The 27,290-nt window shown below is 41.0% G+C and overlaps 1 protein-coding gene and 1 pseudogene across 3 annotated transcripts in view; both read left to right on the top strand.

Annotated features, from left to right (window-relative positions):
* Wasf1 (WASP family member 1) overlaps positions 1–27,290 on the top strand; it is a 55,095-nt gene that overhangs the window by 6,161 nt on the left and 21,644 nt on the right. Inside the window, exon 1 of one of the 3 annotated variants that reach the window (XM_059272505.1) lies at positions 15,423–15,517. The exons of the other annotated variants lie outside the window; for them this stretch is intronic. The gene's annotated coding sequence lies outside the window, so the exon portion shown is untranslated. Of the gene's footprint in view, positions 1–15,422; positions 15,518–27,290 lie in introns of those variants that run through there. 3 annotated transcript variants of the gene reach the window in all.
* On the top strand, positions 17,849–27,057 carry LOC131918764 (small ribosomal subunit protein uS5-like; annotated as a pseudogene).

The following is a 27,290-nucleotide window of genomic DNA, read 5'->3' as shown; positions in this document are numbered from 1 at the left end:
AGAAAATTTGAGCAGAGAAAGTCAAGAAGTGAAGCACTTGCTTCCTGGTAGAGAAAAAGACTAACAATTTCCTGGAACCAAAATAAAGTCTTTCTGAGAGACTTAGAAATCTGCCAGGTCTGCTGATATTTCTAAGGACTGCTTCTGTGAGCTCCCTGATTTCTTTCCCGCCTGTTTCCAGCTTTGAATCGTACTGACTTCTGTCTTTTACAGGTGTCTTTCCCTGTACTCTGGGCCGGTCTACTCTTAGTTTCCTGGTTGGAAGTGTGAGATCCTCCTTTCCCACCCCTCCGTCTCCCGGTGTTTGAGATAGACTCTCGTACTTCAGGATGACCTCAGTCTTTACTTTTGTAGCCAAGGATGACCCTGAACTCCCAAGCCTCTTGTCTCCACTTCCAAGGTGTTAGGATTATAGATAGAGGCCCCCAGGGCAGACTCTTTTATTTCCTGGTTACCTTTGTTTTGGGCTTTCTCAAAGATTTTTAGAACATATTTTCCTTTAGTTCTGAATATTTAAAGAATTCATCTGAGACTTGAACCATGGTATTCAATCTCCAAATATTTTGGTATTTTCTATTTATCTTTATGCTCTCTAATTTAATCTGATTGTCCTCTGAGAGCATACATTGTATAGTTTCTATTTTAAGTTTTTGCAAGTGTGTTTATGACCTAAAACATCTGTCTCAGTGAATGGACCATGTGAGCTAGAGAAGAATGTATGTTCTGTTTGGGGAATCAAAGTACTTTGTACACGACACTTAGATCCGGTTGATTGGTGGTGTTATTTAGTTTAACTACATCGTGACTTATTTTCCCGCCTGTTGGATCTGTTAATACTAGTAGAGGAATGCTGAAGTCTCCAGCTGTGCTCGTACATCCAGCCATTCTGCTTGCCATTCTGCCAGTTTTGCTGCATGTACTTTGGTGTTCTGTTCTGAAGAACATGCATGTTAAAAAGATTGGCGTATTGTTTTAGTAAAGGTACCCCTTTATCTTACTATAGCATATTTTTAAATTCCAGATACTTCCCCTCACTCCAAGGTTTCCTCTGTCAAATCCAGCCACGTCAAGCTTGCTTTTGCCATAGTTAGCGTTTCCTCATGTGGCTCTAGGCCATGCTTTGGTGTTTTCCTCTGAAGAGCTTGTTCTGTCCCTTCTTGACATTGTTCACTGGTGACAGAGTCCACTGGTTTCTGTTTGTCTGAAAAGTCTTGTTCACTTTTGAATAACTGAATACAGAATTTTAGGTTGGTAAGTTTGTTTTTCTTCCAAGACTTTCTCCATCCTTTGATTCTTAATCTGTGTCTTTCTATCTAAAATATATTTCTTTTTTTTTTTTTTTTTGGTTTTTCGAGACAGGGTTTCTCTGTGTAGCTTTGCGCCTTTCCTGGGACTCACTTGGTAGCCCAGGCTGGCCTTGAACTCACAAGTACATTTCTTGTAGAGAGTTTGTAGTTGGATCTTTTTATTCAGTGAATCTCTCTCCTGATTGGTGTATTTGAACCATTGACATTAACTTTATTATTAATGACAGTTGGATTAATGGCTATCATATTTTTAACATGTATTCATTGCTCTTATACTTCACTTTTTAAAAATCTTCCTCTTTGTTTTATCTTCCCAGACATTAATTGAACATTTTATATGGCTCCATTTTTCTCTCCATTCTTAACAAACCAGCTATTTCTTTTTAAACTTTCTTTTAATATTTGCCCAGGTTTTTTGGATCCATTCATAGGTAATCTAAGTCTCCATATGAATACTATTTATATATATATATATATATATATATATATATATATATATATATATATATATATAAATGCTATTTACCAGGTAGTTTAGAGACCTTTTAACAGTGTTCCCAATTCCTCTCCTATCTTTTATAGGTGCCATTCATTTTCCCTAATTATATCACACAATACCTTGATGTATTATTTTGAAGGAATAACTATCTTTATAAAGATTTTGTTTTACCTTCCTTTATTTATTCTCTTACACTCTTCATATCCTTATGTAGATCTGGCCTATGTTTTAATATTTTCTTTCCCTCTGCAGAAGTTCTTTGTCATTTCTTTTTTTTTTTTTTTTTTTTTTTCTTTTTTCTTTTGGTTTTTCGAGACAGGGTTTCTCTGTGTAGTTTTGGTACCTGTCCTGGATCTCACTCTGTAGACCAGGCTGGCCTCAAACTCACAGAGATCTGTGGTGATATTGTGTTCCGCCAAATATTGTGCACCCTAATAAACTTATCTGGGGTCAGAGAACAGAACAGCCACTAGATACAGAGGCCAGAAAATGTTGGCACTCATACCTTTAATCCTAGCATTCCAGAGGCAGAAATCCGTCTGGATCTCTGTGAGTTCAAGGCCACACTGGAAACAGCCAGGCATGGTGACACACGCCTTTAATACCAGGAAGTGATGGCAGGAAGCAGAAAGGTATATAAGGCGTGAGAACCAGGAACTAGAGCTGGTTAAGCTTTTAGGCTTCTAGCAACAAACAGTTCAGCTGAGATTCATTCTGGATGAGGACTGAGAGGCTTCCAGTCTGAGGAAACAGGATCAGCTGAGGAATTGGCAAGGTGAGGAGGCTGTGGCTTGTTCTGCTTCTCTGATTTTCCAGCGTTGACCCCAATACCTGTCTTCAGGTTTGATTTTATTAATAAGAACCTTTTAAGATTCCTGCTACAGAGATCCACCTGGCTCTGCCTCCCAAGTGCTGGGATTAAGGCGTGTGCCACCACCGCCCGGCCACTTTTTCATTTCTTGACACGCATATTCACTGATGAAGAATTCTTTTGGTTTTTATTTGTCTGAGAAAATAATTTGTTCACTATGGAATGACTGAAGACAGTTTTAAGTTGGTAGCTTTGTCCTTTTAAAACTTGAAGTATGTCATTCTACCTCTTGTTTTAATGGCTAATAATGAGACAAGTCCACTGTAAATGGTACCTGCCCATCTATAAGTCAGATAGTTTTTCCTCGTCAGGATTTTTTCCATGCCTTTCAGATTTTGATTTAATGAACTCATGCTAGGGGTCCACGATAGGTCAGTTCTGTAGTATTGAGCTGTACTCCGGCCTACTGTTGTCTTCTGCAGTCGAGCACCACCTGCTGAGGTGTGGGCTTTCTGCTACCCGCTGTTCTTCATGGGTAACGTTTGGTTTCTGTCGCTGGTTTTAGAAAACTTAAGATTTGATCTGTGCTGCATGTCTTACACAGTTGATGTACTCCTCGTTCTTACCTTTCAAAGCAAGAACTAAATTTTAAATATAGACCATGACAGAAGTTTCATAATGATAGCCAAACATCAATGCCTTATGTCTATTTCTGATTCGGGCTTTCTGTCAACATAGAGAAGAAAACAGAATTATTTTAATTCCCTTACTCAGTTGCAATATTGGAGATGGTTGTTAGGAATTAGTTCTAGAGTTCAGGTTATATGTAGCATACCAGATCGGTTTACCATTAAAAGATTTGAATGAGACTGTCACATTACGTCTCCTGGAGAAATGTAAACATTTATTCATCCCAGGGAGAGCCCTAACAGGCCAAAGAAAGGATTCCTCTTAAATCCCCCCTCTGTGACTGTTGGGGTTACTTACAGGAGGATGGATGACAAACCAGAAAAGCTGAACCACTGTCTCAACCCCCAGTTGGCCTTCCACTTCCCGTACACTCTAGCACCCTCAAGACCAGTTGCAGCTAGGGCAGGAAGAAGTGGTGACTGGCGTCTCTCAGGTGAGGGTCTCCTGAACTTCTCCCTCCACCCCCACCCCCACCCCCCTCTTTACTGTAGCCTAGCACACATGGGCCATCACTCTGTTGTTCTCCTTAGTTTGTTGACCTGACTGTGGGTCCAGGTGTTCTGTAGGTCTTCAGCAACTCTGATTCGTGATGGCAGTAATCCTGTCACAGTTAGAGGAAGTATCTTTACAATGACAGTCGGCAGCCATTTTACCAGTGGTTTGTACACTGTTGGGAGTTGACTGACCGCCTGTGTGATAGTTCAGCAGGGAAAAGCACTTGCCCTGTGAGCCTGACAACCTGAGTTTGATCCATGGAATCTACACTGGAAGGAGAGAACCCACTCCCAAAAGTCGTTTTCCGATCTTCACATGTGTTGTACACACGTGTTAGCACTGTCTCTCTCACATGCACGTCATATACAGAAAGCTTGAGTGTACTGATTAGTAGGAGAATCTAATACTTGCCTTAATTTGACGTTGCTTTAAAGATAATCAAAGCCTAAATGATACGGTATTGTTACTAGAAATAGTTAATTCCAAACAATGAGTAAGTTTCCTTTGGGGAGAGAGTGGAAAGTCATGGATGGTGAATTTGATTTGGGGTCTGTTCGATTTGGATTAGTGACAAGTCTTTTTTCCATGCTGTTTGTTTCAGTTTCTACAAATGTAGGGTTGATAGTTCAAGATCTGGTAGTAGATGGGTTCACAAAGAGAAGGGACGAGTATCAAGACCTGGCATGTAATAAAATTTACCTCTTGACATTCGTTCGTTTAGAGTGTGGGAAGAGGCGAGAAGATCTTGAAGAGATTGGAGAGGCTGTGATGTGTCACGTTGTGACCTGACTGCACTCTCACATAAACACAGGCTAGGGCCGTCAAGTCTGTCTTCGAAGAGAAACCCAAAGGAGGAATAGGAAGAGAGGCAAAGTGGGCTCTGTGCCGGTGTTTCTGAAAACAGAGAATGAAAGAGAACAGGAAAGCCAGATGGTCAGTGACGAGGAAACAAAGGGGTAGTGTAGAATGTAGCACAATTCTAAAATGGTCTTTTAATAAAAACAAAAACCCTGGAGCCTGAGATTGGGGTGAAAGCTGAAAGATCAGAGAAGCAGAGCAGGCCCAGCCTCCACCTTTACACACCAACTCCTCAGCCTGAAAGAGCCTCAGCCGAAAGAAAGAGCTTCCTCAGCCTAAAAGGCTTTGTTTAGTTCCTGCCTCCTCACGCCTTATATACCTTTCTCCACCCAGTCATTAAAGGTGTGTGTGTGTGTGTGTGTGTGTGTGTGTGTGTGCGCGCGCGCGCGTTTCCCAAATAGTGGGATTAAAGGTGTGTGCCACCACTGCCTGGCCTCTATGTTTAATCTCGTGGCTTGTTCTGTTCTCTGATCTTCAGGCAAACTTTATCAGGGTACACATATATCACCACAGTAGAATTTTTAGGTAAGAAAGGGCCCATTCTAACATGGAAATCTTGGGAGTAAAATTGTTCAAGAATGTACACAGGCACTTGGCATGCTTAGTAGAAGGAAAGGTACTCTTCTGTCTTTAGAACCTAAAGTAATGGTAATAGAGCCCTGGAAAGAAGGGTTACACGTCTAAAAACCTTGTTCTAGTCTGCATGCTTCAAACATGTGCTCTGCTCAGCAAATAGTACAAGCCATATTGACTTATGAGAATCATGGTGGGATGAAAAGCACCATGCATCATGACGTACTACTGATTGCTCTTTTAGAAATATGTTCTCTTTGCTTGTAAAAATACAACTTTGATTATGATAGTTAACCATCTTGTGCTTCATATACAGTAATCAAATACCATAAAAGTCACCATTTTATTGTCACAGAAGGAAATGAACCAGAGTATGTCTCTTAATAGATTTCTACATAAAGACTTTAGTTTCATTCTTAGTATTAAAAAGAAAATGTACAAGCTGGAAAGATGACTCAGTACAGGTTTTGCACAGGACCTGAGTTCATGAGTTCAGTTCCCAGCATCTATAGATCCAGTGGGATCCAATGCCTTTAGCCTCTGTGGGCGCCTGCACTCATGTGCGCATATTCCCACACATCACATATTTTTAAAAAGTTTTTGTTATTAAGTACAGAAAAATGATATTAACGATCTCTCATAAATTTAACACGAAATGTAGTATATGTTTTATATAGTAGAGATAGATTTATGAATTCTCTCATTTTGTGTGTGTGTGTGTGTGTGTGTGTGTGTGTGTGTGTGTGGCGGTGTTGCTTGCCCTTGTGTGCTCCTGTGGAGACCAGATGTTGCCGTTGGGTATTTTCCTCTCTTATTCTCAACCTTGGGGGGAGGAGGGGAGCGTAGAGTCTTTCATTGAACCCGGAACCAGCCATTTCGGCCAGACTGGCTGGCTAGTTAGTACCATCACCTCCTGAAGTTCTAGGTTCCAGACACACAGCACCATGCTTGGCTTTTGTGTGGATCCTGGGGAGCCGTCAGTCCACACACTTTACCCACAGAGCCATCTCCCGAGTCCTCTGATTTTACTTTTAGACAGCCTTGCTATATTGCCAGACTAGCACTGAACTAGACTCCCCTCCTCTTCCCTCAACCTCCTGAGTAGGTGCAAGTGTGGGCCACTGTGCCCACTCATTAAGTTCACTCCCCGAAAGCCTGCTGTAGGCTGGACGTGCTGTCTCATACCTGTGATTGCATGTAATCCCTGCTCACTTGAGGCATCCCACCTCAAGTCCATCGCCGGCTTGGGCTACAGTGTGAGAGGGTGCTGTTTGAAAATAACAAAAGCAATAAGAAGCCTGTGAGAGATTGTTAGGTCCAGAAACTATTGGTTTAAAAAGTCTTTACTTTACCATCCTCAGAATTCTTTGGGGTAAAGAAAGAATTATAGAAAGGCTTTTGAAATAAGTATATTATATAGTAGGTATTATTGCTATATTTTAAGCCCATGGGTTAGAACCAAAGACAAGACTATGATTTATACTTTTTATGAAATATCCAGTAAAGAGTATTTGCTTTACTTTTCATTAGCTTAGCTGTGGTATTTTAAGTTCATGTGGCACTATACTAGTCTTGTAAAACTTTAAAGAAAGGTGGTAATAGTATTGAAAACTAAGACACTTACTTTGATTTTTCTGTTTCTATTGGTACCTGATTCTCGTTTTCCACTACCTTACAAATACTAGTAAAATTACATTTAACTGGTATTTGGTGATGAGAGAAAAGCATGAGGGTTTTTAATGTCTGGTTGAAGTGTATGTAGTTGTGAGAAAACTAGGAAGTGGATACAGCTAAAGCTAAACTACCTAGATCCTGTATGACGGGGTGGAGCCTTGAGCTTGGGGTGGGAGGGAAGCATGAACTTGGACTGTCCTGAAAGTCAGATTACCTGTTCTGAAGGAGTGAGCAACTGTTCAAATCCTAAATCAGCTCAGTCATACTGGACCTGGTGACATGATTTGGTACAATACTCAGAATCATGGTGTGAATGGACAGATTTAGTGAGGACTGGAGAAGTCAAGGGACTTGTTAAGGAATTTGCCAGAAAGGAAAACAGAGGGGAGGGGAGGTTAGAGGGACAAGTGTGAGACCAGAAGAACTTTCTTTTCTTTTTTGAGATAGATGAAATTATCACTTTGCATTCTGCTGATGGCAGCGATTCACTAAAGGGGAAATGGTGCAGAGGAAAAAGTAATTAATCCCTACTGCTTAAGTACCTTTGGGGAACTGTCCTGAAATTTAGCCACCACAAGACATTTTTTTACATTTGAAATAAGTGTATTATGAAAGACCAACAACTTATCTACTATTTCATATGTCGATTATCTTTAGTAATGATGCCATAGACTTTATTATAACTATACCAGTTTTCCATTGTACAATCACATTTTGTTCTCAAGTCAGGCCTAAGATTGTAATATGTTAACAGAAGGTAGAGAGCAAAGCTCTTCGGTTGGCTCGTGCTTGTCTGAATCTGCTTTTGTCTGTCTGTGTCCAAGATGTTCTGCTTGCATATTTCTAGAAAGTTTTTTTTTTTAAACTGTTGTGCCTACATACACACTGTCAACTTGACATTTAGTAGTACTAAACTTAGATCACTTATTTTTGTTTGTTTGTAGGTCATAGAAAGTAGTGTTTCATAACATGAATGTTTTCTATAGTTGGGATGATTGTATTGGATTAAACAGATTCTGAGTGCTCTACTGAAATGTAATTGACATAATAAACTGTACAGTTGGCTGCATTTTAACTTAGAGATTCATATAGGAATCCATCCTGCTAATCAGGCTAAGGCACTGTCCGAATTTTACAGTCTTTGTGTTCTCTCTACTCTTTACACCAGTCCTGCTCCTGCCCTAAGCAGTAGTCATCTGTTTTCTGCTGCTGCAGGTTAGTTTGCATTTTTAAAAGCTCTATGTAAAAGGAATACACAGTATACATGCATTTTTGTATTCGGCTTCTTTCATTTAACATAATGACTGGAAGAATTATGTTCTTACATCTATCATTAGTTCTTTATATTGATTGCTGAATACTCTTCCATTATATAATAATGAATAACACCACTGTTACTCATTCACTTGCTTACGGGCTTTTAGGATTATTTGCAGGTTTTAACTTTAAAAATGTCTTGCTTTTGGCGTTCCTATACAGTCATTTTTGGACATACGCTTTCATGTCTCCTTATGCTAACACAAGCAAACAGAAACCAATGACTTGACTCCATTTTATGTATCACCGAATATGCTAGGCTTTGAATGTGCTTTAGTAAATGCCTACAGTGTAGATGAAATTCTAAACGGTCTTATTAAATAAGAAACACAGAGCCAAATACAGAGTTAAAGCCAAGAGATCAGAGCAAGAGCCACTACCACCGTATCTGACCACCTTGCCGCCTTCACTTCCCTCAGAGACCTTCTTCCTGTGTGACTTGTCTTTTTATTGCCTTTCTGTTCTGCCTTCTCATTGGCTCTAAACCCAACCACGTGACTTCCTTGTCATTGCCTGTCTATACAGACCTCCAGGTCTCTATGGTTGGTACTGGGATTAAAAGTTCAGGTCACTTTGCTTGACTGTGTCCTTGACCACACAGAGACTCTGCCTGCCATGTGATCAGATTAAGGACATGTGCTACCACTGTTTGACTTCTGCTAAATGGCTATGACCTCTGATCTCCAGGCAACTTTATTAACATACTAATAAAATCACATTTCAGCACAAATAAAATAGCACCATACTACAGAAATCTGACAATGAAGCAGTTGACTAGCTTCTAATAATCCACAGTCCTAAGGGTAAGCAGAAGGGGGTCGGATTCATTCTATGACGGATGATCAGCCAGGACAAGATGCTGGGTCTGGCAGTAGGTGTAGAGTGGGTTCAGAGAGTTGGACTCTATAACACCCTGTCTAGCCTGGAGTGGTAGCCGATGTCTGTCTGGGGGGGTGGGTGCAGGAGGAGCAGTTCAAGCCCAGCCTGATCTGATTGGGGAGCTCTAGGCCATTTCGGGCAACATGAGACCATACCTTCAAAAGAAAACAAAAACTCAAGAAATATCTATAGGATGTGTTGGGGAGGTGGGGGATTGGTGAGAGGTTGAAGTTTGGGGTGGCTATGATGAAGATATATTTATTATATACCAGTATGAAATTACCAAAGTTTTAAAATATTCCAAAACAACCCAAGATTCCTATGAAATACGTATATCTAAATAGTAATATAGCCAACCTAGAACACTTACTTGTTGGATAAAATGTAAACTGTTAATCTCTAAGTTGCTTAAAATGAGATGATTTTTACTTTTGTTACATGTAAATACGTATTTTCCAAAAAAGAAAATACATATATAATCAGCAGCAATCAATATATCAAAAGATTAAAAGATTCATACTTCTGAAAGAAGTTAGGAAAATGCCTTATTTTGTAAGAAAATACATATATAATCAGCAGCAATCAATATATCAAAAGATTAAAAGATGCATATTTCTGAATAAAGTTAGGAAAATGCCCCATTTTGTGCTGACTACTTTTTGTTAAATTTGTAAAATTAGCTATTTTGGTTTATTACACTAGTTTCATGTCATAAAGACTTGCTATTCTTTCATAGACCTTAGAAATTCTCTCTTTTCACTGCCTGGAAACAACCATTACTAAAATTTTTGTTTTAGTGTAGTTACTGCTTTTGTGCTAGAAATAGGCTGTGATTCTGTCTCTGCACCTTCACTTTCTGTGTCTTGAAATGAATGCACCAACCGCATTTCTGTGTACTGGGACACACTGATGTCTCGTGGGGAAGTGCAGAGTGAGAAAAGTCACTGGCAGTGACGGGGAGCCCTTTGCTTCTCAGGAACAAACCGCTGCGCAGACTGACAGTCGCAGGCACCTGTTTTTAGGTAATGAATATTTTCATGGTTGGAATTTGACCCGGAGTCTTTCCTTCGCACTTCCTGTGGTAAGTTTAGTTTTTTCTTCTTTCTCTGTGCTGTTCTTAGAGAACAAACTGTGATGCTTCACAAAACAGTAGATGTGAATTATCTTTACAACTACCTGTTGTACACACAGAGAGACACACATACAATCAAACTGTGCTGAACTGTTGGGGTAGTAATGAAGGTAGAACTTGTGCTCTGATGAGGAAGCTCGAACAGCAAAGACATAGCAACAACAAAGGATTACATCCGTGTTACCATGCAGCCAAAAGCTGCTGTAATCTTCAACACATGTCTCAGGGTCACTGGTGCTGTGATGAAACATCACGACCCAAAGCAGAGGAAAGGGTTTATCTGTGGCTTATATACCCCAATCACAGTCTGTTGAGGGAAGCCAGGAGCTGATGCAAAGGCCAGGGACGGCTGTTGCTTACTGGCTTGCTGACCATTGCATGCGCAACTTGCTTTCTTATAGTGCCCAGCACCACCAGCTGAGGGGTGTTGTAGGGGACCAGCCCCCACACTTATTTACCCCAGGACTTTTGAGGAATGAGGGATAAGAGACTTAGAAGGAGGGGGAGAGAAACAGAGAGAAAACACAGGATAGACTTGGGTGGGCCTGGGTCCTTATCCAAACAGGCCCGAACTTTATTCCAAAGGTCTACTTATAACAATGCCAAGGGGTGGAGCAAAAGACCTCCCTCTTGGTAGTCACCTGATACCCAGGTCCATGGTCCTGTCAACCTCTTATGTAGTCCTGCTGGGTACAGCCACTAGGAAACCTAGTGGGCTCCAACAGGGTGTCTTTACCCACAATGAGCTGGGCGCTCCCCCTTCCATCACTAATTAGGAAAATGCTCTACCGACTTGCTTGCACCTGATCTCAAGTAGGATTTTTTTTTTCCACTTAAGTTTCCCTCCTCACAGATGACTTTGGCTTATGCCCCATTGACATAAAACCATCCAGGACATCAGAGAAAACAACATGATCAAACTGGCATGTTAAGAATTAGCCACTCTAGGAAAGCAAGAGTGGAGACAGGTAGACCAAATGGACACCAGTTCTAGTCTGAGCAAGAAGCTGTCGTTGCTTGATCTGGGGTAGTTGTGGAGATGTGAAAGTACTAGATGAATTTGATACTTATTTTGAAGATACAGTCAACCTAATGGTACCAAAAATGTGCATAGTGAGTAGAAGGAAGGGTCAAGAATAACTAGTATGTCCCAACATTTGTGAATGGATGTTAATATATACAGATGATCGAATTTTTTAAAGTTGCTGTTCTTATGGCTCAGTAAGTTAAGAGCATTTACTATGCTTGCAAAGGTCCTGGGTTTGGTTTCCAGCACCCACCCAGTGGCTCACATTAATCGGTAACTCTGTATCCAGGGATCTGGCACCCTCTCTGGCCTCCACAGGCAGCACATAATGTGGTGCATAAACATACATGTAGGTAAGACATTTATAAAATAAAAGTAAATAAATAATCAATTTTAAAATTGCTATTGTTATTAGCATTTACAGATTTTAAATGCACAATTAAAATACTTGAACTCAAATATTAGATTCCAGAAATTGTTCTGGAAGTAATTATCTTGTTAATATTTCCTTATGATTTAAGGAGGAGACAATATTATCTTGTTGCATGTTTAGCATGTAGCACAGTGACTAACACAAGAGACATTGGTGGAGATTTGTTGAGTGAATTTTACTCACTGAAAGAAAAGTACATTTTCCATAATCAAACTTAGGCAAGATGATTCCTGTGGCATATAAACAGCTTCTCATTTAAGTTGACCATGGGTGGTTTATAAGACAAGTAGGCTACACCAAAGTAATCAAGCAAATTTGATTTAAACTTACATCCCAAATCAACATTGAGAAGCTACTTTATGGAATTACTACAAAGAATTGAATTGCAGAGCTAAGGTATATGACTGCCAGGATCTTGCAGTAATAAATTGATATCATGGAAAAATACTGACCTAAGACCTAGGAAATACAATTTTTGGTTTTGACTCTGATGTGTATAATGTTATTTTGGGGTTAGTTACTAGCTTTAGAAACTTCCATTTCTAGCCTCGTGGGTTGGGTCACGTCTTTAATCCTAGCACCCAGGAGAAAGAGGCAGATCTCTGTGAGTTCCAGGACAGCCAGGGCTGTTACACAGAGAAACTCTGTCTCAAAAACAAAAAAGAAAGAAAAACTTCCATTGCCCTACATGTAAAGTAGGAATAGTCTTTCTTTCCTGAGGGCTTTATGTAACAATTAAATGTGATATAATAATTAAATCCATAAGATTACACAACTGTATGTATATAGTACAATACTTAGCAGGCTGGCTGGGATTATAATAAGAATTTTATTTTCCTAGCATATTAACGCAGTACTTGATATAGAAGTCTATGGCAGATTGTAAACCACAGTAAGCAGCTTGATGACTCTGCTCCTCCATTCTTTTAAGTTTTGGTCCTCCTTGTCATAGGCTTTGGCCAACAGATTCAGTGGAACTTACGTTTTCTGACTCTGAGATTCGGCTTTACATGTTTCTACATGTTTCAGGTCTCAGCCAAGTAGATGATGTGCAGTCATGGAGAATGGATGGAGGCTATCCTGCCTAGGCCACTTTAGATGAGCCAGTTACCAACTACTTGGCAGCTGGCCGTAAACGCAAGTGATCTCCACCTAAATTGTTGACCCATAAAATCAGTTTGTTATTCTACACTATTAATTGTGGTACTGTTTTTTAGCATAACAATAAGAACTGGTAAAGTCGGGGGCCATACTGGATACTGTTAAGTATTAGAAGAACAGAAGTTTTAGAATGCTGTATTTGTTACTTGCCATAACATTTGTTAAAAGGAGACCTCATACAGCCCAAACTGGCCTGGCCTTTTTTTATTCATAAAGAATGAAGTCAAGTTATTTGTAGGGAAATGTGCACACTTGGAGACAATCACAAATGAGTTAAGCTAGTCTTAGAAAAACAAATATTGTATATTTTCTCTTGTTTGTGGTTCTTAGATTTTTATAAAGATATGCAAAGCCATGTATGCAAATGTGACATGAACATCGATGCAAAACTGTCTGGAGGAACCAAAGAGTGAGTCTGCTGGGAGGAGACGGGTGGTACAAAGAGGTGGGAGTCGGCTGTGGTTTCAGTAAGAACGGCCCTCCAGACTTATCCGTTTGGATGCTTAGGCACTGGGGAGTGGAACTACTTCAGACCGATTAGGAGGTGTGGTCTTGGAGGAAGTGTGTTACTGGGGGTGGACTTTGAGGTTTTCAAAGTCCAAGCCAGGCCCAGTGTCTTTTCTGCTGTCTGTAGATCGTGATGCAGAACTCTTGGCTCCCTCTCCAGCACCATGCCTGCTTGCATGCTGCCATGCTCCCCACCATGATAACAGTGAACTAACCTCTGAACTGTAAGCCAGCCCCAATTAAATGCTTTCTTTCGGAAGAGTTGCCGTGGTCATGGTGTCCCTTCACAGCAGTGGAACACTGACTGAGAGAGAGGGTATGGGGGCAGAATATGCTTAATGTACAATAAATACACATGAAAACTTAATTTTTTAAAGGTTTGCTAAGAATTTGTAACTTTTTAATTTATCAGAGTTCCTAAGGCATTTAAATGTTTTCTAGGTTGCATGATTTTTATGGATAATTTGATTGGTCTTTTGTTGTTACAAAAACAAATATGTGAGGCTGAAAGCTTGTAAAGAGTGAAATTTATTTTGGCTCATGGCCTTGCTCCATTGTTGAGAGTCTGCATCTGATAGCAGCCTTCTTGCTGGTGGAGTCCTAAGACATCATAGGCCATCTTCAGGGCAAGAGACAAGTAGCCACAGCTGAGACCTTATCTACCCTTAATCACCTCTCAAAGCCTCCCATTCTAAATCTCATGGTTGTATTTTTTCTGTCCTCCTTGAGGCTCACACGAGCCCGGCCGGGAGGTGGGGGGAGGGGTAGGTAATACTTAACTCATGCAAGCCATGCAAGTAATGATGTGCAGTTATTCACCAGTTATCACAAGAATGGAACTTGAGTTACTTGGTAGTAGCAACAAGGAGGGTGTAATTCAGGGAGGATGTGATAAAGAGGGTTGGGGCTAAGACCTGAATAGCCACAGATACGTCATTTGCTGGGAATGGATCCTCACAAAGGAGCAATGTTCTGGCTAATTTTATGTCAACCCAACACAAGCTAGAGTCATCTGAAAGGAGGGGAGCTCAATTAAGAAAATGCCCCTGTAATCCAGCTGTAGGGCATTTTCTTAATTAGTGATTGATGGGGGGCAGGGGGGGGGGAGACAGCCTATTGTGGGTGGTTCCAACCCTGGGCTGGTGGTCCTGGGTTCTGTAAGAAAGCAGGCTGAGCCAGCCCTGGGGAGAAAGCCAGGAAGCAGCTCCTCTCTAAGGCCTCTGCACCAGCTCCTGCCTGCAGTTTTCTGCCCTGTTTGAATTCCTGTCCTGCTTCCTTGGATGATGAACAGTAATGTGGAAGTGTAAGCCAGATAAACCCTTCCCTCCCCAACTTGCTGTTTGGTCTTGATGTTTCATCACAGCAATAGAAACCTAACTAAGACAAGCAATTTCAGAGTTGGGTATTTTTCAGAGGACAGATTGAATGCAGGTTGAATTCTAGACCTCTGAGAACTGGGTCTCTTCATTTTTGATGTTTGAAGATTATTTTATTTCTATCTTATGTGTATGAGCCTGTATGTATTCATGTTCCTCTAGAGCAGTGGTTTGCTGTTTTTGCTCTTTTACTCTTTTGGGTGGCCTGCCATCCATCCAGCTGTCAAATAAATCACAACACAGAGGCTTATTCTTACTTATGAATGCCCCCCTTAGCTTGGCTTGTTTCTTGCCAGCTTTCCTTAACTTTAAATTATCCCATCTACCTTTAGCCTCTGGGCTTTTCCCTTTTCTTACTTCTGTATATCTTACTCTTACTCTGTGGCTTTCTATGTAGCTGGGTGGCTGACCCCTGGAGTCCTCCTCCTCTGACTACTTCCTCCTCCCAGATTTCTCTTTCTGTTTACCCTCTGCCTGCCAGCCACGCTTATTTCTATCTCCTGCCTCACTATTAGCCATTCAGTTCTTTATTAGACCATCAGGTGTTTTAGACAGGCACAGTAACACAGCTTCACACAGTTAAACAAATGCAGCATTTTAAATTTTAAAATTATTTCTGTTGCTGCTTTATAAGTCTAATTTTGTTACTCGTACTGTATTGTAAATATCTGTGTTTTCCGATGGTCTTAGGCAACCCATGTGAAAGGGTCATTTGACCTCCAAGGGAGTCCAACCCACAGGTTGAGAACTGTTGCTGGAGAGAACCTCGCATAATGCAGTTGGTATCCATACTTTGGTTTGTCATGGGATCTCTGTCTGGGTGAATAGGTGTGTGTGTGTGTGTGTGTGTGTGTGTGTGTGTGTGTGTGTGTGAGAAAAGTTTTGTCACACAACAACTGCTAATCTGACAATTCTCTGTAAAGACCGTGCTTATGGTGAATAAATGTAATTTGTGGAATTGAAGGGATGGGGGAGGATATGAATGAATATGAGAGAGAAGAGGTGCATATGTGCGGGTGGAGCCTAGAGAGGGTGTGTGTAGAGGTGGGTAGGTGCGGGTGGAGCCTAGAGAACAGGCCTTGGGCATTGGTTCTTGGACTCTGCCTTTTTCTTAAACGTAGTTCCTCACGGCCTGGGCCGTAGCAAGGCCAGGGCATGGCAGTACATGCCTCAGCCTACCAGCACTGGGATTCCAACTTCAGGCCACCACTCCTAGGTTGGTGGGTTGGTTGGTTCCCTTTTTTATTTTTCTCACTCACAGGTTTTGTAAACGGGTTCTGAGGACCTGATGTGGCTCTCAGTAAGGAAAGCAGCAGAGCACTCTCCCAGATTTTTCATACAAGCCAAGTGTGCTGTTTTCTCAACAAAGGTTCAGTTTGCATCTTACTTGTTTTGAAGATATTGAAGAATGGAGAAGTTAAATTGTGAGTAGGTCAGAGTAGATTCTCTCAGAAGAGTCTCCCCAAAACCAACCAATCAGAATCAGGATCCCCTGTTCTAAGGCCCTTCCTACAAAGCAGAAAAGGAGTAATAATCGGTAACACTGTGTGACATGTCATACTGCTTTACTCCTTAAACATAGTGAATTTATTTCCTTAAGTATATGTGCTGAATTACGTATGTCAAGACAGAATTCTGAATTTCATTGCTCTTACAGTCTTTCGAGATTATTTCATGTCAGTTGGAAATAGCAGACTTCTTCCATTGTGTTTTATTTCAGACCATTTTTTAATGTATGTGTTTAATGTGTATTAGCTGAAGATGTCCAGTTGTTAAGGTCTACTATAATATGCTCCTGTCATAGAGGTCAGGCGAAGCTAACCTGTGGTTTTTCCTTTAATGGAGCCCATTCTTAGAAGACAGAATTACGTTTTTCATCATAGGAAGTGGCAAGTATGGGATATGGACATCATAAGAATGCATTAGGAAAGTATGGCTGAATAAGGAGATATATTTCTCCCTTTCTTTCTCTCTGTCCCCCTTCCCACCCGTGTGTGTGTGTGTGTGTGTGTGTGTGTGTGTGTGTGTGTCTGCACTTACGCATGCAAACCTATGTGGATGCCGGAAGTTGACATCAGGATATCTTCCTCAGTAGCTTTTTACCTTATTTTCTGAGATGGGCTCTCTCACTGAATCTGAAACTTGCTTTTTTGGCTAGAGTGGTTAACTAGTGAGCCATCCGCCTTTGTCTGCCCCTCCCCCCACTGCTGGGGCTACAGGCACATGCCATTATGCCTGTCTTTTTATGTGGATGCTAGGGACACAAGCTGGGAGCCTTATGCCTTTCAACAGGCACTTTGCACACTGAACCCACTCCTTTGTTCCTCTTCTTTTTTTCCCCCTTAATCTTTCTTGACAAAATGGGAAGTTAAAGAAGATTTTAAAAAGACAATCATATACTGTCAAGTCTCTTCAGGAAAATAGGTCTTGATGAATATGGTCTCACATATTTTGATTATGAAAAATATCTGGACAAGAAAAAAAAATAATTGAGGGAAGACATGCTGCCAAATCAGTCCAACCATAGGTAGGGTTTCGGGGTTTGCTTGGCTACTAGTTAACTGAAACTTTAAACTAACCACTGCCTTTCTTTCAGGATTTTCTTATTTCATTGTTTTGTTTTGCATTAGTAAATAAAATGAGGTTAGTTGATAGAAACTGTAATATACTATTTAACTGTGTTAGTATATCATGAACAAAAGCTATAAATAAGAAATAAAAGGCACGGGGTATGGCAGGGCGGAAAAACGGCCTTAAATGGGGGGAGGTAATGGAACACATGTGATATAGGGAAGGAAATAAATATTGGAGATGGAAAGGTTTAAGTTAGGACGAGTTAACTCTTCCCCTCCCCTCTTCCCCTCCAATTTCCCTGTACCCCCATTTCCTCCCTGCCATACCCTGTGCCTTTTATTTCTTACTTGTTCGTGATATTTATTCACTTTGCTGGCCACGGCCCAATACTAGGCTCTACTAGGTACCATCTGGTGTCAGTAAGAATCTATGTTTGAAGACCCTTATCAAGTCCTAAAGGAACCGAAGATGTGGGAAGAATCTTGTCACGTGACTGTACTTCACTGATGCAGTTGTCTTTCCTTGGCATCTGGCCATGCCTGGGGCTGTCCCAGTATCAGTGGTTCTCATCTTCATCATGCAGCTCTGCCAGGTATGTGACAGGATTACATGGAGCCTAATCTATCGTCCTTACTCAGTCATACTCACTCACTCTGTGTGTGTGTGTCTGTCTGTCTGTCGTGCTGCGTGCCCCACCCCACCCCAGGCAGGCCACCTTGATTGCTCTTCTACCTTACCAACCAAACTCAGACCTCACTCATGGTCAGTGCTTGCTAAGCAGATCCCTTCTCTTCCTTCTGAAGCTGGAATTACAAGTGGGTAGCCGTGCTCACTCAGTATTTACGTGTGTCCTGGGGATCCAAACACTAGTTCTCATGCTTGGGTGGTTCCAGTTCCCTCACTTGCTTAGTCACTGAGCCGTCTCCCCAGCCTGAAATGAAAGGTTTTGACAGACTAGGTAAAACTTGGTAATAAGGTGTAGCTGGCCTTGCTTGGCTGGTCAGACTGTTAACGTCCATCAGGTGGTAGCAGGGGTGTCAGTAGACTCTTGGCGGGGTGCTGGTAGGATGTAAACTGGCCCCAGCACGTTGGGAAACTGGCAGTTTTGACTGAAGCTGTGCATATGCATGTGTGTACAGACCCTGTGATTCAGTGAGTCACTCCTCATTCTGCGTTCATCCCCAAGGCACACCCTTTAAGTCAAATGTCTGTCACCTTACTCTTCTAATACTTAGTTCTTCATTGAAAACCAAAGTTCACAGCGTGTAGTTTCAGTACATTTGTGTCTGTTCTTTTTCTTCTGCTTCTATGTTCCTTTCAAACAAGTTTCTGTGTTTTACATTTCTTTTTTTTTTTTTTTTTTTGGTTTTTCGAAACAGGGTTTCTCTTTGTAGCTTTGCGCCTTTCCTGGGACTCACTTGGTAGCCCAGGCTGACCTCGAACTCACAGAGATCCGCCTGGCTCTGCCTCCCGAGTGCTGGGATCAAACTGTGTTTTACATTTCTTATACTTGATTTAAAGTATCCTCACCTCTGCCATTTTATCTATCACGAAACATCAGTGATGTCTCATGGAGCTTCCTACAGTTCTGTAAGTCTCCAGTATGAGGAGCAGCCAGAGCCACGTGTGGCCACGGAAGCACTTTTGGCATGATTAGTATGACTGTGGAGTGGATTTTTAACTTACTTTAAATCTTAGTTTAGTCACATGAGGCTAAAAGTTAGTATTTTGAATAGCACTGGTCTATATAAATATTTTCCTTAACTCTCGCTTATTGTGATATCATTTTCTATACTGCTTTTGTCTGGCCTGCTTTAGACATTAGCGAATGTTAGTTGTGACTGTCCTTGAAGTCTTTATATCCTTGTTCCTGTTGTGCAAGCTTCTGGGTGGGGAAGTCATTGTAATTATTTTGCATCTTCACTAGGTTTTAATCCTTCTGTATAATCTGCAGCTGTTTCTTGAAAGTAGTAGTCATCTGGGATTGGGAAGCATTATTTGCAGCCTCAAAATCCCACTGGAATCTTTTAGGATTTTGTGAGAGTTGGGAGGCTGCCTTGTCAGAAATACAGAGTGGATCTGAAACAGTAACCGTTAAGAGCAGAATAAGCAGGGTGATGTGCAGAGTGTGCAAACCTAAGATCTGATCTCAGCTTTGCTGTGCCTTTTATGAACTTCGACAGTTTTCTTAACTTTTCTAGGTAAGTCTAGGTATCTACAGAAATGAGACATAATAATCTAGCCTAGCTTTTAATGTTTCTTCCTGTCTTGAGACAGGCTTTTCTGAACTGAAACTATTAACAATGAGGATGATAGTTGGTAGTACTTTTCTTCTGTATTTTGGAAGTGTCCAGGAAGAAAAAGTACATTTTGAAATGCCCAGGTTTGGTATGAGAAAATACTGTTCTATGTAGTGAAATGCCAAGATGAAAAATTATGTCAGGAATATATAATAGGCTGGAAAATAGCAAAGGAGATTCTTGGTGGCACTGAATAAAACTAAGGAATAATAAAGCCATATTTAAGTGAGTGTGTATTCCTAGTAATTAGCAAATCCAGGAATAAGAATTAGGAGAAAGTCCAATGATTATAATGAAATGAATAAACAATGAATTGGAATTTGGGCCAGAGAGCGCTATCCCTGTTATGCCAATCATTAAATATGTTGTTTATATGCAGTAAAGTTAGAAAGAAAGGCTGTTTATTTCTGTATGCTGTAACTTGTACCTTTAGACCCTAACATAAACATGAGTATCTCTTTGCTTTGAAAAGATCCAGAAATAATTCTTTTCTGACTCATCTTACTGTTTATCTGAGTCAGCCAGCAGAACAAGCCTTTGTTTTTTATCTTCTGTACTCAGGAATGCTCACTCCTTTGAGCACTCCTTATTTGACCGATTTCTCCAGCCTTCCTAAACTCCTCTATCTACTATATTCTTGAGAATTTTCTGCCTCTGTGACCAGCAAACATCCATAACGTATATTTTCAGCCTTTTCTCTAAATTTTAACCTTCCATCTTCTTGCCGTAATGGAAATTCATGTTATCTAGGCCCTCTTCTGTGAGAGTGCTAAGGATGCCCCATATACAGCTCACACGTGTGCTTGGAAGTCATCTTTGCCCTGTAACCCTGTATCCACACGTTTTCTCACTTTAAAAACAGAAGTCCAGAGACCACCAGTTCTGTCTCCTAGCCTTCAGTGTGATTTTTAGCAGTGAGCTAGGAGGCGGTGCTTACTGGGTTCCTCCTGAGCGTAAGGACTTCTGTGTCTGGGCATGTGACATCCATTTTTGCTCTCATGTCACTTCCTTGAGGTAGAAAATGTTGTCCTCAGTTTAAAGATAAGAAATTGGGACACGAAGAAGTTAAACCTGTCCTGGTTCTTAGAGAGCTGAGAAAATAGTAAAATGCCCTCGTGTGAGAGCTGAAAATTTTTATTATCCTATAAGACCTATTTTGAAAATGCATATTTCAGAGGCTTGAGTTTTTTTTATATTTAAGTCAATAGAAACTTGAGCCATGGTGAAAGCTTCCCCCACTGTTAATTATTTTAAAAAAATAAGTCATAAAATTGTCCAACACTAGAGGAAAGTTAAATTACGACCTATCTTACAGACTTTAAAGTAAGTGTTTGTGAGGGAAATAGGAATGTAAATTCAAAGGAAAAGGAAGACAGTTAAAAAAAAGTTTTGGTGTGTGCACTTTGTGTGTGTGTGCATGTAGTTCAGAGGACCTCAAATGTCAAGTCTCACCTCCCTCAGGGCCTTGGTGTGTACGCTGGTAGCTAGCCAGCAGCTTCTGGGGATTGCCCTGCCTCCGTGTCCTGTCTCACTTTAGGATTTATGTGGATTCTGGAGACTGGGACTCAGGTCCTCACACTTGCACAGGAAGTACTTTTACCCACTGAGCCGTCTCTCCAGCCCGAGCTCTTTAAAAGTTGTAAGAGATGTGCCAGCATTTAATGCCACACCAGTTCTAGAAATGTATCCGATGGAGATTTTTGTACTAATTAAACGTGATGCAGTTGGAGGTGAAAGGATCCCAGGATTTCTGACTTGGTTGTTTGATAGAGCTGTTAACAGTAAAGAGCTAGATTTTTATTTTTTAGTTTTCCTGGAGAAAAATAGGGCCCACGATTTTGAGTTTTCTTCATAGAGACCTGGAAGAAAGGACAGCCAGCCAGTATCTGGAAATACATATCAAGAGGAAGAGCTCTGGCCTGAAGATGACATGCTGTTCAGATCCGGTGTCAATTTTTCACATGTTGGCAGAAGTCATGAGCCAGGAGTCCTTGGGCAGGGCTGTGTTCTGTGATATCAAGGATGTGCTTTGCTACTTTTTAAAATTACACCTTCTTCCATTTGGGTTGGGAAAGAGAATAATTTGTGCTTCTTCTCCTTAGTGAAATTTTACTTATTCTCTGAGTGAAGAATTATGCAGACGTTTTGTAAAGTGCACACACACTGTGTGAGTCATCTTACTATTAAAGAGGAACTAGAGTGTGGTCGGAAGAGCACAGAGAAGCAGGTTGTGCTCCCAGCCCCTCGTCCTCAGGGCGCAGTGCCCCCCTTTGAGCACATGTGCTCAGCTTGGCCTACAGTGGTTCGTACCCAGGACATCTTTGTAGATGCTCAAGAGTGTCTATCTTATGTATTGTTTTGTTTTAGTGTTTACTTGGAAAGGAGTAATGAAAGCATACTCTGGATCTTTTAGACGGCTGCATGTCAGCTGACTTCAGTGTGCTTCTTTCTGCTTATGTTAACATTGTTTGGTGGTCAATGGTCAAACTTGAACCTTTCGCTTTAGTGGTGCTTGTATAGAGGCAAGCTTTCTGTATAAATATGTTCATACTGTAAGACTAACTAGTGTCAACCGGGTATTGTAAAAATCAAGTTTCTTCAGAGAAATGGCTGTGAGCGTACAACCTCAACAAAGTAAAGCCTAACTCTGAAGCAGTTCGTGCACGGTTCCTACAGCAGGCAGTGCCGTGAGAGCTCAAGAGTCTCCTCACACTAAATATTACGTAGAATTTGTTGGCTTTGTAGTTTTATCTGTTGTTTGCATGGTTGTATAAGAGTTACAAGGATTTGATATTTGTATATATCTAAGTAACATAAAATGTTAATATCAGAAGTCTGAAAGATGTTTTTCCTCTTCAAAAGGTGATAATACATCACTCAATTTTTTACAGTTATGTAAACATAAAATCTCTTCTCTCCTGGGGCTGATGAGGTGCTCAGTGGGTAAAGAAACTTGCTGCCAAGTCTGACAACCTGGGTTCAATTACAGAGCTCATATTGTAGGAGGAGAGAAGTCCCCAAGTTGTCCTCTGACCTCCATATGTGACACTAAATAATTAATAAATGGAAAAATTAATGCTGTGTCCTGGGCACAAGCTTGGTGACCAGAGTTTGATCCCCAGAACCCACATAAAGGTGAAAGAGGGTTGTCCTCTGACCTCTACAAATGCCCCGTGGCATGCACTGCAAAGCCCACACAATAACAGTAAACAATCCTGTATGTCACTGTACTGTTAGCCTTGGAATCGTTGAAGTCCTATGAACTGTCCATTTTGAATAGTCCATTTAAAAAAGAAAATAAAAAATTTACCTCGTTATGGATGTTTAGTTTCACAGATGATGCCATTGACATGTCACCATTCATTCAGTTTGCTCAGACATATGAAGAGTGTAGTCAGGACAGTCAAGAAGTAAATGAATCATCGATCATGCAGATACTCTCTTCTGTCATGCCATCCTCTGCAAAAGAAGACGTCACTGCATGTGCATGGGTTGGCTAACAGTGCAGGTTGAAGTGCTAGGAATATTGTTTGCCTTGGCCGTGTGGTCCACAAGTCTGGAAGATACAGGTTACAGGTGTAGAGTATGGGAATGATGTAGGAGAACAGAGTGGCTATATGGATCTAAGCTTTCTCCTTTGGCCTAGAATAGGTAAAATGTGTATGTCATACAGGAGAATAATAAAACACAGGAAGAGTACGTAGGGAGATGAATGAAACCACTAAATATCTCATCTTCCTAATTGACTTCCACCTGAAAACTTAGCACTTTTACATCGGTTCCTTCTCCAAACATCATTTAACTTTCTACATAGGGTTATTTTCCCAGTTGTTGATAAATCCCTTCATGGTACACAGATTTTTATGGATCAGAATAATAGGTTGATATAATTGCTATGCTTCAAAAATAATTTTGGTATGAACCGACTGTAGAAATTTTCTTACACCCAGAATTCGGATCTTACTCCTAATCATCATTTTTCATTTATTCTACCTCTAGGATATATCCTAAATTGACACCAGTATGTCACCAAGTGCTGGTGACTACCATCTGTATCACCTAGACTATTTCATTCATCTTCCAACTGGTCCACCTCTACTCTGCTATTTCCTGCTGCTCAAGTCTTTATAGAAAGAAAGATGATCAACAGAGATTAGAACAGTCAGCCCCATCTTGGTTTACAGTTTGTTCAGAGGCGTCTGTTAGGGTAGCGTCGAACATCTTCAGACGGTGCTCAGGGTCCTATTTAATCCAGTCTTCTACTTGTTGCCCCATTTTCTTTATTTACATTCTACCCATGCTGGTCTTTCCCAGTTCTGGGCCTTATTTGCATATGAGGTGTCTGAGGTGTTTGAACTCAGGTATTAAAGTTCAAGTGAAAATCTAAACAGAGTTCAGCTCTCTCAACTTGCTAACTCTTGATAATCCCTTTGATCTCGATTTAAGCATCTCTTTTAAAGAAATTCCATCTTTGGCTGGAGAGATGGCTCAGCGGTTAGAGCACTGGCTGTTCTTCCAGAGGTCCTGAGTTCAAGTCCCAGCAATCACATGGTGGCTCACAACCATCTGTAATGAGATCTGGCTCCCTCTTCTGGCTTGCAGGCATGCATGCAAACAGAGCGCTGTATACATAATAAATAAATAAAACTTTTTAAAAAGAAAGTAGATCTTACATAGTTAGACACTAGATCCTAGGCAATCCAAAGACAACCTGTTTTTCTTGCCCCTTCAGCATGCCGTACAGTAGTAGATTCATTGGTGTTTAATAAACTGTGAGTTGTTGGATAGCCTTGTGTCGGCGCCATAACTACTCCATAGGTAAATACTGCTTTTCACACAGGGCTCATTACTCTGTGGCCCAGGCGAACCTCAAAGAACTCACTGTGTCACTCAGGCTGACCTTGAACTCGCAATAGTCTGCCTGCTTTACCCTTTTTAGTGCAGGGGTTACAATGTGAGGTGCCTCAAATGTCTAAAGATTCACTTTTTAATATAGAGTGCTTAATCTTGTTTTTCAGGTGACTTAATCTGAATTTGTGGTGCAGACATCTCAAATTTCAAAGTAACATCTCTTAAACTACTGAAAAGAACATTGCTGTAGTAATACAGATTTGTAAAGTTTCGGTACTGGTTTATTAACCTAAGAAATACATGTTTTCTTGAAGAGTAACATGGAGTCACATAATAGCCTTGGTCTGGTGATCTAATTACTGCTTGTGTGCACGGTCTCTTTCGACTCTTGAAATGGCCGATACTGTCAGCGTGATGATTGCCATGTAGCTTATTTCATTTGCTTATTCTTCATTTCACCTAACGATTTATTCTTTTCCGTCTCAGACTACCCAAATGTAACATTTTAGTATTGTCACATGGAGTGCAAAATATAATTACCTAATTTTTTGTAAAGGTAGCCTTGCTCTCAGGACACATTCTTTAAGCAGAGGCCAGAGCATCTGAAAGCAGCCCGGTACATGCAGTCGTCTGGTGTGGTTCATAGTTTGGTTCGTAGTTCTTTAGGCTCATAAATGGATTTTGTTATCTTGACTGCAGATTTAGGAATAGGGAGTAGTTGAATGTTCACAACAAAGAGGAAGCGTGCTATTTGTGTATAATCCTGAGATGGTTTTGTACAAGCTTCTTTTATTACACCGCTAAGCTCTGTTTGTTTCCTTCAGGTTTTCACTCCCAATAATGAACACTTAGAGTAATGAAAGTCTGGGATCTGATCATGGAGGTTTAAAGGGAAGCGGGTTTTGAAGCCCTGTACTGGCACTCTTAAACAGTATGTTTATAATAACTCGTTGTTTAGAGGTCTGTGAGGCTACATGATTGAATTTGTGTTTCAAAATTAGATTTATACATTTTGTTTTAGTGTAATTCTTATGAATTCTTTTTCAAAACTTTTATATTACCTTAATCAGTTTTGCCTTTCAAAACTGTGAAGCATCTTGTTACTTGTATAGTATTTTAAGAAAAATTTTTCCAAGAAGAATTTCTCTAACATTTCCATGCTGAAATTATTTAATTAGTTTATTACATGTAATTACATCAATTCTAATCTCAAGGGACTAGGACATTTCTGTTAACAGTGTTTCCTTAGGTGGGAAGATAGTTTGGGATAAAGTGATGGCAGCATAGGTGTGAGGATGAGTTCAGATGCAGACACAGAAAAGCTGGGTGTGATGCCGCTCACCTGTAACCTCAGCCCTGAGACACTGAGAGCAGAGACAGGCGGAAACCAGGGATCACGGGCCAGCATTCTGGCTACAACGGCAAGCTCCAGGTTCAGTGTGCCACCCTATCACAAGAAAATAACATCACTAATGGTAAAAATAAGGTGAAGAGCATATAGAGATATACCCATACTTGAATCTGTATGCACACACATGGGCCAGTTCACCTGTACACAAACATACATACTACACACACAAAAAAAATTCTCTGTCAAAATTTCTTAAAATATTTAAACTACAAGAACTTTTTATTTGAATAATTATTTCATGCTGGTCTGTCTCCATTGATCACATAATAGATCTTTAGATTCAGTAATTAAATATCCAATAATCTTAGGGAAATTGAAAATTATTTCTGTGATGTAAAATTTTTAGTGCTCCTTCTTCGAGAAAACATCAATTGATGGATGATGCTGTACAGCAGGAGGGTCCGGGGGAACTGGAGGCCGAGGATTAGGAGGCTGCAGCAGCTTCCTCAGAGGATGTGGCATCGTCTTAGTCCTTAGACCACAGGTAAGGTCAAGGCCATGGCTGTGGTTGAGCCCAGCAGGCTCGTGGAGGTAAAGCTGAAGATAAGGAGTGGATCCCCATCACCAAGCTGGTCAAGGACACAAAGATCAAGTCCCTGGAGCAGATCTACCTAGTCTCCTTGCCCATTAAGGAATTGGAGATCACTGACTGTTTCCTGGGCGCATCCCTAAGGGAGAAGGTTCTAAAGATCATGCCACTGCAGAAACAGGGCTGACCAGCAGACCAGGTTCAAGGCTTTTGTCACTATCGTGGACTACAATGATCACGCTGGTCTTGGTGTTAAGTGCTCCAAGGAGGTAGCCACTGCCATCCGAGGGGCCATCGTCTTGGCCAAGCTTTCCATTGTCCCTGTGCAGAGGCTACTGGGGGAACAAGACTGGCAAGCCCCACACTGTTCTGTGCAGGCCGCTGTGGCTCTGTGTTGGTGCGTCTCATCCCTGTCCCCAGAGGCACTGACTTCGTCTCTGCCCCTGTGCCTACGAAGCTGCTGCTGATGGCTAGTGTCTGCTATTGGTAACTGCTACACATCATCCAGGGGCTGCACTGCCGCCCAGGGCAACTTTGTCAAGTACACCTTTGATGCCATCTCCAAGATTTACAGCAGCTACCTGATTCCAACCTCTGGAAAGCGACTGTTCACCAAGTCTCCTTATCAGAAATTCACTGACCGTCTCGTGAAAACCCACACCAGAGTCTCTGTTCAGGGGACCCAGGCTCCAGCTGTGGCCACCACATAAGGGTTTTTACACAAGAAAAATAAAGTGAATTAAGTCTGTTTAAAAAATAATAATACTAGTGTTTTGTTTGTTTGTTTGTTTTTAACTAAGAAACCACTTGAAATGATCATTGGCTGTTAGACTGACATGGGTCCTAAGACTTAGGACTTACTGCTGATCTCATAGGAAAATACTAG

The sequence above is a fragment of the Peromyscus eremicus genome, chromosome 8b, assembly GCF_949786415.1.
Source record: "Peromyscus eremicus chromosome 8b, PerEre_H2_v1, whole genome shotgun sequence".
Taxonomy (NCBI): domain Eukaryota; kingdom Metazoa; phylum Chordata; class Mammalia; order Rodentia; family Cricetidae; genus Peromyscus; species Peromyscus eremicus.
The sequence above is the reverse complement of the archived record's forward strand: the minus strand, read 5'-3'. Positions and strand labels throughout refer to the sequence as shown.